The following is a 19,737-nucleotide window of genomic DNA, read 5'->3' as shown; positions in this document are numbered from 1 at the left end:
ATACATTCGTTCATGAACGGTCATGTCCATACAAAAACGTACAGACGTATCTTTCTATGAAAAGTCACAACCTTCAAAGTGACATCATTTCATAAAACAACTAAACAATATAAATTTTTCAATAAAGAAAATGATCTTTCGAGAAAGGCACGTGACCAACTTCCAAATTAGTAGTTTCTATCAACTAGTCTTCATTAAGACTAAACAACTGATGAATTTAACAACTACTATATCAATGGGGTTCAAAATTATATCATGTAGACATTACGTCTAACATTGGCTTTTGTCATGCATAAGCTCAAAGCCCCCACATTTTAAATATTTCATCAACATATCATCTACATATAATCAAAATAATGACTATATGACTTGAAGTATTCTTAATGTAAACACATTTGTTTACACTCATTAATTTTTGAAACCATTTGACAATATTATTTGGTCAAATCTCGTATGTCATTGTTTGGGTGACTTAACAAGTCGACACACCTTCTTTTCTTTTCCGGGAACCACGAACCCTTCAAGTTGTTCCATATAAATTTCTTCCTCCAAATCTCCATTTAAGAAGGTTGTCTTTAAGTTCATCTGATGGATTTTAAGGCCATACACGGCGGCTAACGCTATTAACACCTGAGTAGATGTAATCCTCGTTACCGGTGAGTATGTATCAAAATAATCAAGACCTACTCGTTGTCTAAATCATTTGACAACTAATCTTATATTTTTGAATAGTACCATCAACTTTCATTTCCTTTATGAAAATCCACGTAGAAGTCAAAGGTTTATTTCCTGGAGGCCAATTCCCAAGTATGATTACTTAATATGGATTCTATCTCACTATTGACTGCCTCTTCTAATATTGTGCTTCCGAGGAAGACAATATTTCTTTAAACGTTTGAGGCTCATTTTCCAACAAGAATGTCGAAAATCCGGTCCAAAGAAAGTAGTTATCCTTTGACGTTTACTACATCTTGGAATTTTCTAATTCAACGTACTTTCCTTTGCTTCTTTCCGATTTCGCTTAGATATTTCACTAGACGACTCACATTCCTTTTTATACGGATAAATATTCTCAAAGAATTCAGCATTATCTGATTCGATAACCGTATTAATATGAATGTCAGGATTTTATGATTTATGAATCGAAAAACGATATGCCTTACTATTTGTTGCATATCTTATCAAACGGAATCAACGGTGTTCGATCCGATTTTTATCCTTTTGGGTTTAAGAAATTACACTTTCCCCAAATACCCCCCACACTTGGAAATATTTCAAGTGGGGTTTTCTTCTTTTCCATTTTCTTTTATATGGAATGGAATGTGTCTTGCTATGGGGTACGTGAATGAGTATTCGGTAAGCTGTAAGCATNCAACTTGGTGTCCAGTTGTACGCTATTACAACTTTAAAAAAAATATTTCTGGTAATTTGCGACCAAGGTTGGTCGACTTAATAGTTAAAAAAAAAATTAATTCTTGCCATTGGCGACCAATATTGGTCACCCATTAAATAAAAAATTATAACATTTATTAATATAGCGACCAAAGTTGGTCGCTTAATATGATTAAAAATAAATAAAAATAAAACGTTATTTACATCTGGAGACCAACTTTGGTCGCCAAATATATAATATTAAAATATTTGAGCGACCAAAGTTGGTCGCTATATGCTTTGCCCGGAAAATTTGGTCCTTTTCCCTGAGAGACCAATGTTGTTCGCTATTTAGCGACCAACTTTGGTCCATATAGCGACCAACATTGGTCTCTCAGGTAAAAGGACCAGCTTAATATCAACCAGGCGTGGTTGGTCGCTTTTTGGCGAATAAGCGACCAACGTTGGTCGCTTTTGCTGGTCGCTTTTTTCCGGAATTCTAGTAGTGTATCGATATTGTATTACTTCTTTGTTTCCTAAAGCACCTAATTGAGAATACCAAAACAGATAATTCTGAAGATCTAAACATGTCCATGGATTCCAATTAATCTCTCTGAGAGGCGACGCATTCATTTTATTACTTCAAAGGCAAAGAGTAGCTGGTGGATTTGTATGTCGCTTTACTTACTATTTATCTACTATAGAACTTGAAAGACATATGAGTGCAGGGATACTCAAGTCATGTACACATTCTGCTAAAAGTCTCATGTCCTATTGTCTGATCTATTGGCAATTTCTTACCAATGTGATGACTTCTTAAAGATGGTATGAGCATTAATCTTCTTTTTATGTCAATTAGCACAAAAATTATTAACAATATTGGATTTGAGCCGCTAGACTTATCTTTTAAATATGTGCCATTCTATGATATTTATCATTTGTAATGTGTCGCATAAGCTTCTGGTCTTTCTTTTGTGGTATATTAAAAGTTGCTAAGAAGGGTTAAATACTGATTTGATTACATTTGGACGGAAATCAATCAGATATCTGGTTCACTTTTCACCTTTTTCTCGATTAAAAAGTACTTGTGAATCCTTTCTTTATAATACAATTTCTTTCCCACAGAGAAGTCTTGCTCTGGCTTGCCCAAAGCGTTGAACATAAAAAATTAAGGTTGTCTTACATACACACTGGTGGAATTTCATTTTCCTCCGTCTTTTTAAATAGTAAGAGGAGAATTGAGTAAAATACCCTTGTCCATAGTTCCAGGCAATTCTCTTTTGTCTTGCAAACCCCTTATTCTGTACTCCCCGATTCTTGAAAAGACCGCTATGCACCTTGACCTTTGGCTTTTCATTCTTTCTGCTGCAGCTGTTTAGCTATATTCAGTCTCCTTTTCTTAGTCCCCATCAGGAAAGAAAGCTCTAGAGTTCAAGGCTTCCTTGATTGGTATTACTGGCTTATCCATCTACTGGGTGGGACTACTCCGACATATTCGGTGCTACGCCCCTATTATCCTGTCCTCGAGATTGAACTAAGGCACATTCCTTCTTTGCTTAGGGTTTGGTTCGGGTTCAGATCTGCCGACCAACCAAGAGGATTCCTTAAATAAAGGAAGAAAGTTTGAGGAGTGATCCTGCACACTCCAACCATTTTGGTATATGGCCATCGAGAGCTTTTTCCACGTTGACTTGCTTTGTCCAGAAACAAATATATATGAGACATGCACAAAGTATACTGTTAAACACATCTATGGGCGAAGAGGTATAGTGACATGCATGTAAGAAATTCACCAACATATGAAGAAAACCAACACACACACACATCAAAATCGATAGCAATGGGTAAACCAAAAAGATGAACAACGTTAACAACACCTTTTGGGAGTCTCAGCAATTCTCTTTCCCTTCGCTTCTCATCTCCTGGTCTCTGCATTCTCCTTTGCTAATCGGCAATCGCTACTCCTTCTCTGTTTCGAAGTTCCATCTATCTCTTCGAGTAAGTTTTTTCAAAATTTTCTGCGCTTCTCTTTCTTCTTCAGTTTCAGTGTCGGTCTATATTTGGTGAGTGGCTATATTTAAGCCAAGATTCTAATCTCTTCTGATTTTTGCAACCAAATAGACTTAACATACACAATAGATCGTAAAAGATAGTAGCAAATATACTGTAAAATCAGGAAAAGACAGAATTTATGAAAGAATTTCGAACATAGAAAGTGGAAAAACTCCATGAAGATCCAGAAACACCACATGAATTTAAAAACTCACTCAAAGAAGATGGCACCTTGAACTCTTGAAGTAGTGAAGCAAGAAAAAAATGCAAAGAACAGCCAAAGAGAGAGAATCAGGCGAGGGAAGAGATGGAAAACTGTAGAGTTATAGTGTATCTGAAATATTGAAGTAAACGTGGTTTGATAAAGGAACAGTGCAGTCCACGTGTTAATTCACCAATAAGAAAAAAACTATATTCTGTAAAGAAAGGGACAAAATTTGGAGTTCCAAATTGGATTCTGTAAAGTTTATAATGCAAGACCTTAAGGACTTCAATTTTTACTTGGTTTTGACCAAGCCAGTTAATAATTCTTCTATCAGCCTGCACTTTCCCAGGTATGCAAAGATATAAACTTATTGTAGATTGATCAAGCCCAACTATGCTTTATAAAAAGGACTCTGCGGACGTTGCAAATATAACCCGAGTATTACGCCCAGGGTCGAATCCACAGAGAGTTAACCTATCAACTGCTATCTTCAGACCCACTAAGTCTTCAGAACCAGCTTCCCAAATATTCGAATCTCAGTTGAGTGTTCTTTAATAACTAGCTTGCAAATAACTAAATGGCTGTAACTAAGTAAAAATTAAAGGTTGTAAACAATTATGAGAAAAAGCTAAGGCAATGATTTCCCCTATTGATGGAATCCCTTCTGTTTATGCTCATACAAATTTACCCACACATCTCTATCAATCATGAACGCTAATCTTACCGTAAATCTCTCCCGAGTAATCACAGTAATTTACTATTGCACTCTCCCGGATACACTAGCTTACTTTATTTAGCACAATTCAATTTAGATTGCACCCAAGGCTTCGTTATTCCTAATCCCGCCTTTAAACCCGCAATTATAGATTCCTCTAATAATCTAGGAGTGGTGTTGTTCAACAATACCCTAAATATGCACTCTTTTCCAAGTTATGCACCCTAAATAGGCACAGCTAATTGAGGATCCTGTCAATTAACTACAACGAACACGAAGTTGAACAAATAAAGATTAAACTAGCAATTTGTATTCACATAAACAAGAAGTTCATCACCCAATAGGTTCCATCAACGCCTTAGACAAGGAATTTAGCTACTCATGACTATGGGAACATAAACTAAGCTTGAATTCATCATAAAATCAAAAGAAAAGAAGAAAGATGTTTAGAGTACTTTCTCACAATTGTTTTCCTTGCTAAGAACCTAAAAAATCAATACATGCCTCTCTTGGGCGAAGTCTAATGTTTTAAATACGGGTTTAGGTCTAAAAATCCTGTAATTGACACTTTGGTCCCAGAAGTTTCTGCGCCTGCCGCGGTCNATTTCTTCCTCCAAATCTCCATTTAAGAAGGTTGTCTTTAAGTTCATCTGATGGATTTTAAGGCCATACACGGCGGCTAACGCTATTAACACCATATATTTTTGAATAGTACCATCAACTTTCATTTCCTTTATGAAAATCCACGTAGAAGTCAAAGGTTTATTTCCTGGAGGAAGATCAACCAATTCCCAAGTATGATTACTTAATATGGATTCTATCTCACTACTGACTGCCTCTTCTAATATTGTGCTTCCGAGGAAGACAATATTTCTTTAAACGTTTGAGGCTCATTTTCCAACAAGAATGTCAGAAAATCCGGTCCAAAGAAAGCAGTTATCCTTTGACGTTTACTACATCTTGGAATTTTCTAATTCAACGTACTTTCCTTTGCTTCTTCCCGATTTCGCTTAGGTATTTCACTAGACGACTCACATTCTTTTTTTTATACGGATAAATATTCTCAAAGAATTCGGCATTATCTGATTCGATAACCGTATTAATATGAATGTCAGGATTTTATGATTTATGAATCGAAAAACGATATGCCTTACTATCTGTTACATATCTTATCAAACGGAATCAACGGTGTTCGATCCGATTTTGGGTTTAAGAACTTACACTTTACCCAAATACCCCCCACACTTGGAAATATTTCAAGTGGGGATTTCTTCTTTTCCATTTTCTTTTATATGGAATGGAATGTGTCTTGCTATGGGTACGTGAAAGAGTATTCGGTGAGCTGTAAGCATAGTTTCCCCCCACAAGTTTTGGGTAAACCAGAACTTATCAACTAGGCATTCATTGTCTCCTTTGACGTTCTATTCTTTCTTTCCGCAATCTATTAGATTGCAGTAACTAAGGGGTGATCGTTTGGTGAATAATTTCATATTCCAAACATATTTCTTCAAAAGGAAATTCATATTCAATGCCCCTATTACGTTGTTGAGCCAACCACAAGAATTGTTGTTTGTGTCACGACATAGCCAGAATTAATAAACGGTGAAGTTTTTTAATCTTCAAACCAATCTGACACATTCAAAATTAATAAACGGTGAAGTTTTTAATCTTCAATCGAGTAACATCTGATATAACTAGATCAAATAAACGGTGAAGTTTTTAATCTTCAAACCGAATAATATGTGACACAATCAAATTTAATAAACGGTGAAGTTTTTTAATCTTCAAACCGAATAATAAATTGGAGTAGAAAATCACTAAGATTTTAATCTCCAAAACGAGTATAAAGTCAATTAGACTTTAATCTCGACAAATGAGTAGAAAGATCACGAAGACTTTAATCTCAACGAACGAGTAAAAAATCACGCAGATTTTGATCTCGAAGCGGGAGTAGAAAATCACAAAGATTTTATTCTCCATAACGGGTGTAGAAAATCACGAGAATTTTAATTCCCTTTCCAAATGGTTTTTTTCATCTAAACCATTATAACACTTTAAACAATTTGATCTCTTTCTCTAATCAAACACATATATGTTCATCTTTACATATATTATATTCACTATCTCAAAAATACTTTAAGTATTACTGCAAGCCTAATTCATGTTTTACAACCATATATATTTATGCATATCCCCAAATTGCATATATTAACAAATTATACAAAATCATTTGGTCAAGGAATAACAAAATTAACCGTAAACACATGTTATTCCTACTCATACATATAATTCCAAATATATTATATGAGATCATGATGTAATAAATATCTACCGTAACATTTATATCAATTGCATTTCATCATAAACACAAAGGGTCGAAATTCTTAAATTAATAAAAACGGAGTTAAAAAATAAAACCCGATTTTATTACTTTCTTCAAGATTCATTGCTTTGACGTTGTCGCTCTTGACATATATATGATAAATCAATGTCACTGCCTCTAACATGACCTTACTGACTTGTAACACTTTTTTTGACCATGTTTGAGAAAATTTCATATTAATATCCAATTTTCACAAACCATTAAGACTAACCGACTCTTTCTCACTGTGATTATTTCAACGACTTTGGAGTAAGCCACAACATCATCTATATCTTATAATCCCAAAGGAAGATGTAATATTAGAGTCGTCACATGAGTCTATAACTTTCATGTATCAATTATGAAAGATTCCAATTTTTTAAAAAGATACCAAAGTGGATGGAGAGCCTTGCTTCTTCTACATAAGTAAATTCAAGTACTTTGTATTCCTTCTCCTTCAGTTAGTAGTTATATCCTTCATAGAAGTCCATGCCACATTATTCTTTCTTTATAGAAAGATTTGTATGTTTCCCATGATTTGGTCCATCGTCTCTGTAATAAGGATGGAAAATTTGTTAGGTACGGTATTGACAAGTAAATACGTTCACTTCCAAGTTCCAGGGCAAACTTCTAAAATTTAACAAGCACCCATTGTCAAAAGTGAAAGAGAAATATATATACACTAACAATCACTCTGCCGCAAAAGATTTCTTTTTTGATCACAGCATATAAGAAAGATACTAAAGACTCCTTGGGTTTTGAGAAAATCAAAACAACAGACTTTATATCTTGAAATGCAACTAATCGCGTCCTTGCATGTACAGACGCCAAAGAATAACCACTAATGGCAATTTTCAAGGCATCTGCCTTGCTCTTCTCACCACCGAAGACATAATCTTTTTTCCCTCAATATTTGTTTGCTTCTCAACTTTTCTCTGTTGTATAGTCAAATTCCTTAAGATTATTGGTAATACTGTGTTCGAAATCAGAAAATCAGAAAAGCAGAGAAACATTAGTTTAATAAACAAAAACAGAAAAAAAAATAATTCCGAGCCCACAAGTTGCTTGTGTGTCCTTAAGGAATTTAATCCCCTCACTGTTGCCCAAGGTTTTAGATTAATTCCTCCCAGGATAGAACGGAATAACTATTCTGCAATACTGGCAATCGAAACTACAGAATTTCAGCGAACTCAACAGACGGAGCAAGTCACACTTGACACTTATGTTTATTTAAAAATAATGCAAATAGAAAAGAGGGGAGAAATTTTCAGATTTTTCCATATCTTAAAAATGAGGCCAAGCCTCTAAATTTATAGACAAAGGAAGGGTGAGATGGAGAGGTGCAATCCAAAAGGTGCCTGTTCCATTTCCCATTCACACCCTTTAAAGAAAAAAACGCAACAGATCACATCCTTCCTGATAATCTATTTTTCCTTCTCTTGCAAAATTCTGCAAGCTTGCATTCTCCACTACTTCACCTATTGCTGGTGTTAGTTCCACATGCCAAGGTATACTCAATCTGCATATTTTATTGCATTTTTCTGTTGACATGTATTTCCATAGCAAAAGATAAATTTTATGGGTTAAGTAAAATTGTTACTACCCAAATTAATCATTATCATACTCAAGTCTTCTATATATTTGGCTTTTATGTTATTTACATTTTCTGTGCATTATTGCCAATAAGCACAAATATAATTAGCTGTAATTTTTTCGTTACATTTGTGTTCTCATTGTGGATGTGCCTTGCTGTAGACAATTTTTATGGAAAAAAACAAAAATCAGAGATGTCTTCAGATTTTCGGAGAGTAAGAGTTTAAAAGTGCTTTGACATAGTAGGAATAATTTTAAGATTTTCAAGTAGTCCAAAGATGCTTCTTTTATAGACTTTTAATGGATTGGTGTTTTGACGTTTGAGAAAAGCTTTAGAAGTTGCTCTGGCCTCTTTATCTATGCCGGTTTAGAAGTTCCAAAAAAAATTGTAGGAGAAATGATTTCAACTTTCTATTGAAAAGTGATGAGCTATTTGTGTCAAAAAAATATTCTATATCTCATTAAGAAAAAAGAGAGATAAAGTGTTAGCAATTGCCATTGAAGTCTAGAGATGTTGGTGTTGAATATTTTCCTGATTAAGAAAAGTATGATAGAGGATTAGACGTTGACATTGGAATCTGATGAGTTTGGTGTTGAAAGGTACATTTTCTAAATCTAATTACGAAAAAAGAGAAAAATAATTATATAAAAAAAAAATAGCAATTGGCATAAAGTCTAAGCTAAATAAAGCCTCAGAGCATAGACCTTTCATGATGAGTAACGGAAGATTGTATTGAATTTCTTCTAATTATTTATTTCATATTTCTTTTGTTAGTTAAGTAGATGCTTAATTTGATTGTTCAATCTTTTGATTGGCACCAGAATTTAGTTAAATGAGTGAGTACTTTCCAGTTTTCTCTTTTTCCTGTTTTTTTACTTCTAGAGGAAAGAGGATGGCCATTTGTCTTCCATGAACATCCTTTGTCACACCCTGCATTTTGGGGGTCATGTCATCCATGAGTACTGCATGCTATAAGGCGGTAGGACGAGTGTCAGTCGCGTAGGCGGCGTGTGCTGACGATGCGTTGTGAAGGAGCATCGGGCAGAGGGGCTTCGCATGAGGCAACAACCATCAAGATATGTTGTGTTGCATGTCCTAAGAGGGCCAAGAAAGTCTAGCGAGGACTTGGGATGAAACCAAGGGTCTAGCCTACGGGTGACGGTCACGTACGTGCCTGAATGTCACACCGTACCTTTCCAAGCTACAAGGGGAATATAAGGATATCGGTTGTAGGCCATGTTCCTAGTATGCTCTTATATATGCTGACCAAATTTGGCGTCATTTGGAGTTCGTTTGCCTATGGGCTTGACTTCGCCAAGGGCAGTGGCATTGCCGTAATTTGGTGAAGTGTCCGAAGGCTATAACTATTTCCACGAGTATGGGAATGGGGTGAAACATCATGGAGGTGCGAAGAAAGTCAAGAGAAAGCTTCAGGAACAGACAGCGCCTTATTCGGAGTTCGGATGAGTGAGAAAGGGTCATTATGATTCTCTGGCCAAAACATGTCTACTAGGGGATCATGGACTTTTTTATTTTAAGCATATATAAGAGGGGCTGAGGTGTTGAAGCTCAGCCAGCCTCCCCCGTGCGTGCTGCCACCAAGCTGCACCAAGTGAGCTACCTTGAGGGGGAATGTTAGGGGCCTGCCTAGGCATCTTAAAGGAGTGTCATAGGTATCCATACGAGCTTGGGAACTCTATGGACGGCGCGACGCCTCAGGGCTAGCGTTGGGCACAAAACGGGCATCGGAGGCTTGACGTGTGGGACGATTATGCCCTGTGGGCTACCGAAATGGTAGATAAAGACCTCCGTGCCGATTGGATACTTGAAGCACCTATCTTAGAGGCTTCATGTGTCAACTTGTGAGCTTGGCTTGGGTTCAGCTAAGCAAGCAAGGGTCCGTTGGCCTAGACGTGCAGTTGTGGGGCGACACTGCACTATCCGGTATGGAAGTATGTCGCGAGGGCTATGTTTGGCTATACCATAAGACAACCGTGGGCATGATATGAAAGACGCACATGACAAAGGCCAAGGGCTAAAGGTTGCCCTACCGGGCGAAGCACAAGCTGGGTGCGGATGCACGAGGCGAGTTTCAAGCTTGAGGATTGGACTGTGCACGCGAGAGCGATGCTCAGTGCTAGGCAAGGGACGGACAAGTCCTAAGCCAACCCCGGGTGTGCGCATGGACAAGATCCAGCAGATGAGAAGCGCCACAGCTAGTCAAGGCTACAAGCCTAGACGTCAGACATGCGGCACAGTTGGAGTAAGCCTCCTAGGCAAGCTCCACCACGGTCACATGATCGTGATAGAAAACCTGGGAAAAAGAAAAGGTTGGCCTGTGGTGTGGGGTGACTACAGGCACCGCACGGGCTAATTGGTGCTGCTAGCGTCCGGAAAAATGTCAGCCCATGACATCCTTACTTTGTACAGTAAGAAGAAAGTAGTTCCTAGAGCATAATAACTACTTAATAATAGTAAGAAGAAAGTGGTTTCTAGAGCATAACAAGTTTTTTCTTCTCTCTTTATCTACACAAACCTTTCCTTGGATCTACACTGCAGGTACATAAAAAAGGAAAGGGAAGAAGTAAAAATCTTTCTTATTTTTATGATTGAGTATAGGTAACGAGATTATGCTCCTCTTCATATGTTATTTTACTCTGATCATCTTATGGCCACATTATCTCATTTAACGCTTTGTCTTAACCTGACAAAAGAATCAAAGTCACCGCCAAAAATCATCAATAGTTCACTTTCAGCTTTAGGAGATGATGAATTTGTTTGAGAAAATAAAACCATAATATATACACATGCTCTGTTGCAAGTTGTTGGGTCATCGGATTTTCATTCTGAAACTTATCTTTGTCATTAGATACTATAGGATGACATATCACGTCCAAAATCATTAGATGATCAAATAGTTCTTCAACTTTAAGGTGTCTTTGGACATGGAATATCTATCTCCAAATGCTCTTTATGAGTTTATTTGTGTTATGTTATTAAGTTGTTACCTCTTTGCTGCAGATGGAGACGAAGTGTTTGATCTTTATACCGGTTAGCTCTTCAGATATTAATAAGTGAAGGTATCAAGTTTGCCGGACTTTAGAACAAGAGCTAAGAGGAATTAAGTTGTGTCATCCATAAAGCAAATTATACATGAAGCTTTAAAATATGGAACCAAGGGTGTAAAATAGTTTCAAGAGTAATTACGTTTTAACAGTGTTAATTCATAGAGAGTTAATACGTTATAGTGATTTGTTCTTATACCATCATAATGTAAAAGGAAAGTATGCCAACAAAAGGACTGTATATAATCGCATCAAGTGCCTAGAAGATAATATAAGGCAGTTCACAAAGTGACGTGGTTTTTGCATGTATTGATTTCTTTTTCAAGTCTTCGCAATGTTTCAAACTGGCACCCTGTCGTTCTTCTATTTTATCTTCTATATTTTTCAAGCAAGTAGGTTTCATGACCTTTGTTGTTTGGAGTGATTTTGCAATTTTATAATTAATAATTTCAGGTTACTTCATGTGGAACAAAGATATTTCAACTCATTATGTCCTCAAAGGTTTCCCTTTGTCCTCAAAGGTTTCCCTTTGTTGACATTGCAACGGGAAGGTGGATTCAGATGGCCAAAATGTAATTGAGTCAGAAGTTGTATCCAATTCTCAAACTCTCAAGAAGTTGTATCCAATTCTCAAACTCTCAAGTTTGTGTATGTTAATTGAACTTAATACAGAAAATACTTTTTGTAGTTGAAAAATTATGATAATAATGTTGGGCTCATGCGTAGCACGGGGTTGTCTTACTAGTATCTTTATAGATACTTGCAATACAACAAATAATTCAACTTTTATAGCTGTGTTCGTCCTCCTCCCCCTCATTTATATATAGTAGTAACTAGAAAGTAATACCCGTGTGATCCACAGGCTATCATAGGTATAGGCATTATCTTATATACTTGCTAAAATTCTACAATAAATTACAATAAATTACAAAAAAAAAAAAAAAAAAATTGCACATGACTCAACATTTCACCAGTTAGGATGAACACCATGAGTAATAAGATGCTCAAGAGACTAATGAACAACAACATTGTCTTTGGCATTTACAAGACCACCCACAGCTCATGCTGATGGAAGAATATTTCCGGGACTTGAAATCATGAAAAAGCCCAAAAAGTTGTAAGAGAGAAACTATATTTGAAATCTCAAATATAACAAGCCTAATGGTGTACCATGCATGATTAACGAATAGCAATTGATACTCATAAAGTTGCATGTAAGCGCAGTTTCCCGAGTACATCAGTCGCCATGTTTATACAAGTTGGAAAGAGAAGCAATGAATGATCAATGATATAACTATACCAAATTTAAGAGAGCGCTTTTTGAATGACTTCCTCATAAACTATATTTTAGGTTGAATGATCATCTTTATCCTACAAATGAAAAAGTAGCTTCAACAATGGTAGATTGATGTATGCATCAAATTATACCTATATATGCACATACATCCTTCAAGGGGGCCAAGAACCAAGAATATATTATCTATCCAGGCCTGCAAAGATTAAGAAATTCTTGAAAAAAGTACAAAGATTTTATTACTAAATGCAAGCATAATAGAGTGACACTGGGGCAATATTTGTAAGGTTTAACTAATATATTCCAGTTTAATTAGTGATGAGTCTCTAAGCTACTTCAACAAAATAAAGAAATGTAAACCATATTTAAAAATCAAATAAATCCTTTGACCCAAGTTAATTGAAATCAACAATGTCAAGCCGCGAACTTGAGCCTGGACGTAACACGACACTCGGTGGCTGACTACATGTGACCGAGCGAACCAACTGGCTGGCTGAATCAACATGTGATATCATAACATACTAAATGCAGAAGATAAACTAACACATGCTGATATACTGAAAGTCTGAATCATATAAATCAAAGTACGGAAATACTGATACAATTTCTGAAACGTATTTGTAGCAAATATAGCTTAACATGAAAAACTTGTGACTCTGTCTAACTGTTCTAGTCTATGAAGCCTCTAATTTGTACTGAAAACACTGACTGTCTGAAAATACTGAAGATTGTAGTAATGATAATGCCCCGAAAGAACTGGAGATCACCAAATAGCTGGTACAAGAATCCTAGCGTTCTGAATCATCAACCTGTAAATCATTACCTGCATCGTGAGATGCAGGCCCCGGGCAAAAGGGACGTCAGTGCATTTGGATTGCACTGGTATGTAAAACAATTGAAAGAAGGAATTGTAAATGCTGAAACTGAAACTATGCTGATAACTGAGAATTGATAATTGATAACTGAAATGATAACTATTGAAACTGAAACTGAAACTGAAACGATAACTATTGAAACTGAAACTGAAACTGAAACTGAAATGATAACTGATAACTGAACTGATAACTGATAACTGACTAAACAAAGGAAGTAAGAATATGAATACTCCCTCTTCTGAATGATGAACAAGCGCGCGCGCGCGGGCCTCGGGCCCAAGTATACGTATACATAACTGCGACTTCAGGTCCAAAATGCATAAAGCATAAACTGCCGCCTCAGGCCCAAAGATGCATAAAGCATAAACTGCGGCCTCTGGCCCAAATACAGGTGTTCAAGATTCAGGAACTGAGAATCAAATTGCAATACATGATAATGAAATACTGAATCACACTGAGTTACATGATACTGGAATACTAGATCACACTAATTTACATAAAACTGGAATACTGGATCACACTGAGTTACATAATACTTGAATACTGAATCGGACTAGACTGAGACATGTATTCTTGAATTGATTATGAACACTGAAACTTCAACTGTTTATGGCATACTGAGTAATCCATACTAAGACTCGGGGGAATCTAATCCAAGTCTATATTGGATACGCACTGAGTTCACAACGTTCAGAATGAATGTGGTGAACGAGTTATGAAGCTAGAGAATAGAAGTTCTACAACTATTCAAGGAACTAGGCTAAACTATATTTCTGAGACAATTAGTAATATCATAAAAGAAACGTAGTGTATGGAGGATCATTAAAATTCCCAAACATAGAGAGTTAGCCTCACATACCTTAACTTCCTGTCCTTGAGCGTAATACAACATTCGCCAACCCTTTCTACTTTAATCCATATCAATACAAGTCAAAGGGATTCTATATTAGCAACAATACTCATGTTTTGGTCACTTAGGCATTTTATCAAACTCTTGGTGGCATAAAGCTTCATAGCCCTTATTAGTGGTGTCTCTACACCCAATAACCCATTCTCTTGTTCCTAGATAAATTCTAAAGTCTCAACTGGTTATAATCAACATTATTCTTTATCACTCATAAGGTAATCAACACCCATAACCAATAATAACCAATCAACAATCCAAACCTATCACCGTTCATGCTTTTCTATCAAACCCATCAACTTATATCTCATGAAATAGAGTCTATAATCATTAATTCAATGATAGAATCAATTAGAGGGTGAAGATATTACCTTTTTGACGTTCAATCTTCTTGAATTCGAATTTTAGGGTTTTTTCTCTCAACAATGATGTCCCAATCGAATAGCTAATGATATGGAGGCTTTACCCATATTAATAAGATGTTGGGAAATTGAAATTAACTTAGAATCACCATTAGAATTTACCTTGGTTGGTGGAGCGACCCTTAAGGAGTTAGGTTTTTGAGAGTTTTCCTTTGTAGAGCAAGTTTTTATGTTTTGGGGCTGTGGGGGACGAAATAGGGCTAAATAAATGACTTCCCAAGTTGGCCACCGCGTCCCAGTAGGCGTGACCGCGGTAAATAGCTGGGACACTACCTCACGACCGTGGTCGCGGTAAAACGCGGCCGAACGTGGTGATTACACACCATTCTGTAAAACGGGCATAATATTTTGCACAGAGCTCCGTTTGGGCTGCACAATATATCGTTGGAAAGCTATTTCAAAGTCCTACAACTTTTAAGCTTCGAGTTTTCCCAAATTCCTTACAGATTTTCACTAACACCTGCTGGAACACGGACCTTCTGCAAACTTAGTCGATTTTGTCAAATCTTATGCACCTCACTTTTCATCTTGATTTTGAAACAACTATTTTCACCCATAATCATCCCTATAGGACTTTATATGTCCAAAATATAACCTTACTACTCCTTTAACTCATTCATACCTAATCCGAATGTGCAGGGTGTTACAAACAAAAACTGTCACCTGCTGGATAGCCTCTGATCTATAAGAAATTCATAATGATTCATATAAAGGTATACAAATATTTTATCTAAAATGTAGACTATTTTCCATTTTCCCTTGGAAATATCTTAGTGAAAGAGTTAAACAAAATCGAAAAGTTTTGTAGAACTTTAAGTGGTTATTGTAATAGACACAATAATATAACAATTAGAATTTTTATTAGATGCAGAAAGAATTTTTATTAGATGCAGAAGCTATGAACTGTGTGACTTATAGCCTATCTGGTCAAGCTTCAAAAATCAGCTTATTTTGAGAGTATTTTTTTTTCAAAAATGATTTTTTCAAAAGTACTTTTGGTAAGAAGTAGTTTGGGTTTAGCTAATTTATTTGAAAAGTACTTCTGAACAGCAATTAGTGTTTGATCAAGCTTTTAAAAACTGTTTCTAATATCCTGTTTTGCCAAGCTTCTCCAATCCTAAAAGGACTTTTTTGAAAACAGTATGTGTTTGGCTAATTTATTTGAAAAGCACTTCTGAGCAGCAATTAGTGTTTGGCCAAGCTTTTAAAAACTGCTTCTAATAGCCTGTTTGGCCAAGCTTCTCCAGTCCTAACGGCACTTTTTTTCTTTCAAAAAAGGTATTTTTTTCCCAAAGTTGAAGTGTTGCCAAGCTTTTAAAAGAAAATAAAAACATTTCTAAAAAATTAGCTGATTTTTGCAGCTTGGCCAAACAGGCTATAAGTGTATTTTTCTCAAAAGTGCGTTAAAAAAGTGCTTTTGGAGAGAAACTACTTTTTTCTGCTTCTCCAAAACTGCTTTTGTTTCTACTCAAAAGTACTTTTTCCCTCTAAAATTCAGGCCAAACACTTCAACTTTGGAAAAAGTCACTTTTTTTAAGTTTGGCTGAACGGGCTATTATTCTCTATAGTTGGACTCAATGATATTCAATATTAATTGCAAAACAGTTGGAGAGCAACTGTTATACCATGTTCACTTTAACATGAAGCACATTATAAGTATGAGTACAATGAAAACTTTCACTCTGATGGTGAATTCAATTTCTTTTGATAAATTATTTTATATCTTGTAGTTGTATAATTTTAAAAATTATTTTCACTCCACTCATATTCTGTATCGCTTACTCCTATAATATATAAATATCATATCCGGTGTTTACTATTTGTGATTATCAATGAAGCTTGAGTTCCATTAACTCTGTTCAACCAAATAGGGAAAATGACTTGGCAAGTAATATCTTTAAGTAAAATATGTTCTAACAGAATACTTTGCACACATACACATATTGCCGCTCGCTCGTGCAATATTGATAGGGGTATGTGTGCGTGCGCATATAGGAATATAACCCAATTAAAAGCTATACAAAACCCACAATATATGCCTAATATTAGTCCACACCTAATTAATGTTCACCTATCAAGTTAGCATCACCTTGGCAATAGTCGTTCGATGCCATTTTCATCAATTGCCTCCCCCTGCCCCTTTCTCTTTTTTCCATTACGACCAGTCTTTATTCTGCTGCTCTAGAATCTCCCTCGAGTTCATACTTTCTCTCCCTGTAAGCATGCAAACAATTTGTCTCATATCTTGATAAATAAAAAAATATATATAAAAGAAACAAATCTAAAGTGAGTAAAAATTTGTTAAAACAAAGCTGAGAATATAAAATGGAAAACAATGAAATCACATAGAGGAAAAACACGGACAAATCTCACAGAAGCTTACCATTCAACAAAATGGGGATTCAAAGTGCAACAAGTGGTAGAAATCAAGTTGTATCAGTGTCCATTGATAAAAAGCTTGAAAGATTGCAGAGAAGTGGTCAACCGACTTGCTGAAGCTATCTTTCTTTCATTGGAGAATTTTATCAAATACATTAGAATTTCATCAAACATATTAGTTAAAGCTCTTCCCTTGTTAGTTTATTTATCTTCCAATGGCAATTTCCTGTAGCCGATGTCGGAGCAGTTAGGTTACTGAACTTAAAGAGGAATTTTAAAAAATAACCACAGAAAGAATCCATAAAGGAAACATGGCGAAAGAGGGAAAATTTATTATCAGAATCAGACACACTTAACTGAAATCAGAGGCAAAATAAAGATTGTAAATCACATAATCAAGATTCTAAATCAATCATCTCCAAATAAAATAGAATCAAATGTTCATATGCTCATAAAAAAAAGCACTTAGCACAACAAACTAAGCAGAACTTCCTGATCCACATACAAAACGGAAAAATAGAGAAATTTTGAAATGAATCTAGAAGCCAAAGCCAAACACAGCTGGAGCAGAAAAGATAAAACAGAGAATGAATGATTAAAAGAGAAAATAGTTTTATAGCTGAAAATTTTGAGTAGGAGGAGACCAAATTTTTCATTGAAGACATCTAGTGGAATCCCAATATAATCCAACCTTCCAGTTCTTTATCTTGGAAAACTCTAGATGAACTGATGAAGATATCAGTGCTGGACACGCAGAGTACACGTGTTTCTATAGCAATTGAGTTCAAAAGAGAGCAGGTATATTTGTCAATTTAAAAGTTTATACACGTATAATGCAGAATGTTCAATTTGAACCATCGTGACGGCACCTAGTCTCTACGACTAGGTAAGCCTAAATTGCGGAAAAAGAAACCAAAATTTTTTGCGGAAGTAAACAACTTAAAACAGAAATAAGAAAATAAACAGTGGTTAAATGTGCCGCTCGGCATACACCATATTAAATTCTCAAACCAATACATTAATCCAAGACCCGGAAACCTATGAATCACAAGCAAAGAAGTACTACATAGCTCCAACTCCAGAATGTCTAATAAAAACTGAAATACAGAAGGACTAATACTAAACAACAGGAATAGAAAGAGATTCCTCGGTCTGCGGACGCGACAGATATACCTCGAAGCGCTATAGCAGTCGCCTCGCTTCAGGGGTGGTAGGACTGAGTCGAAGTACCTGGATCTGCACATGAAAAACATGCGCAAGAAGGGCATGAGTACACCACAGCGGTACTCAGTAAGTGCCGAGTCTAATCTCGGTTGGGTAGTGACAAGGAAGTTCAGGGCCCTACTAAGGTTAAATAAGATATATGGTTTAACAGAATGAATTAAACAGTGTAATAAGTAATATAAGATATGAAGGTCAGCAACAACTATTACAGAGGCAAGTAAAAACACAGAAAAGAGAATACAACTCAGCTCCAAGATAACAACCGGGGATCTCCCAGGATACCGTCATGTAGTCCCCAAATACAAATACCATATCCAGTGGAATCACCCGGGTGCAGTCCCGTAGTCCAACTCATAAATGTTCAGGGGGATTTCCCGGAGTGCAATTCCGTAGTCCCAAAGTAAACGTACAGGGGAGCTCCCGGGATACCGTCCCGTAGTCCCAAAGTAAGCATGCAGGGAAGCTCCCGAGATACCGTTCCGTAGTCCCAAAGTAAAACACACAGCACCAACACAAGAATACTCAACAAAAGCTAGATTTCGTGCTAAGTAAACAGATAAGTCTAGCCTAACATGCTTCAAGTAATGCAACTAAGGCAAATTGAGCAAATGGGCAATTAAGTCTACTAAACATACTTTTCTAAACTAACAACAGGCTAAATACACAAGTAAAATGAAGCAGGAGAAGGAACTCCATTGAAATACTTAAAGAAAACCGGATTTTCAACAATTAGCTCAAGTACGCACTCGTCACCTCACGTACGAGGCATTTCAATTACCACAATATCAATCCTAAGGGGAAAGGTCCCCCACACAAGGTTAGACAAGCCACTTACCTCGAACAAGTGCAAGTCAACCCGAAACCACGCCTTTGCCACGAGTATCCGACTCCAAATGGCCCAAATCAATTCAATTCAATTTCATAATGTAAATAATACTTCAAATAACTGATTCTACGATTAAATTCTAAGCTAATACGCGAAATTGTGTAAAATGACCAAAATGTCCCTCGGGCCCAGGTCTCAGAATCGGGTAAAAATTATATATTCCGGACACTCATTCACTCACGAGTCTAACCATACTAGTGGGGTTACCCCGGGCAAAGCCCGGGCCCAACGTGAACAATGTTATATTTTGTTATCTTGTCAAACATTGAGTGGATATGTTTTTCATTTTGGGTCTTGATAGTAATTTTTTTAAAGAGTAACTGTGTTAGTACTAAAGACAATTCACCTTGGTTGATGTCCAGTTATGAAAGACACGATATATGGACATA

The 19,737-nt window shown here is 36.2% G+C and overlaps 1 long non-coding RNA gene across 2 annotated transcripts; it reads right to left on the bottom strand.

Annotated features, from left to right (window-relative positions):
- Positions 1-13,438: 13,438 nt before the first annotated feature.
- On the bottom strand, positions 13,439-17,923 carry LOC109243685. 2 transcript variants are annotated; one of them, XR_002070597.1, is made up of 3 exons: positions 17,243-17,923; positions 16,949-17,073; positions 13,439-13,481 (listed from the first exon to the last, which is right to left on the bottom strand). It is a non-coding gene; the product is annotated as an uncharacterized LOC109243685 (long non-coding RNA). The 2 variants fall into 2 exon arrangements; XR_002070596.1 differs by lacking the exon at positions 13,439-13,481 and having other exon boundaries at positions 16,737-17,073.
- Between the last annotated feature and the right edge of the window lie 1,814 nt (positions 17,924-19,737).

This window comes from Nicotiana attenuata, unplaced genomic scaffold (genome assembly GCF_001879085.1).
Source record: "Nicotiana attenuata strain UT unplaced genomic scaffold, NIATTr2, whole genome shotgun sequence".
NCBI lineage: Eukaryota > Viridiplantae > Streptophyta > Magnoliopsida > Solanales > Solanaceae > Nicotiana > Nicotiana attenuata.
The sequence above is the reverse complement of the archived record's forward strand: the minus strand, read 5'-3'. Positions and strand labels throughout refer to the sequence as shown.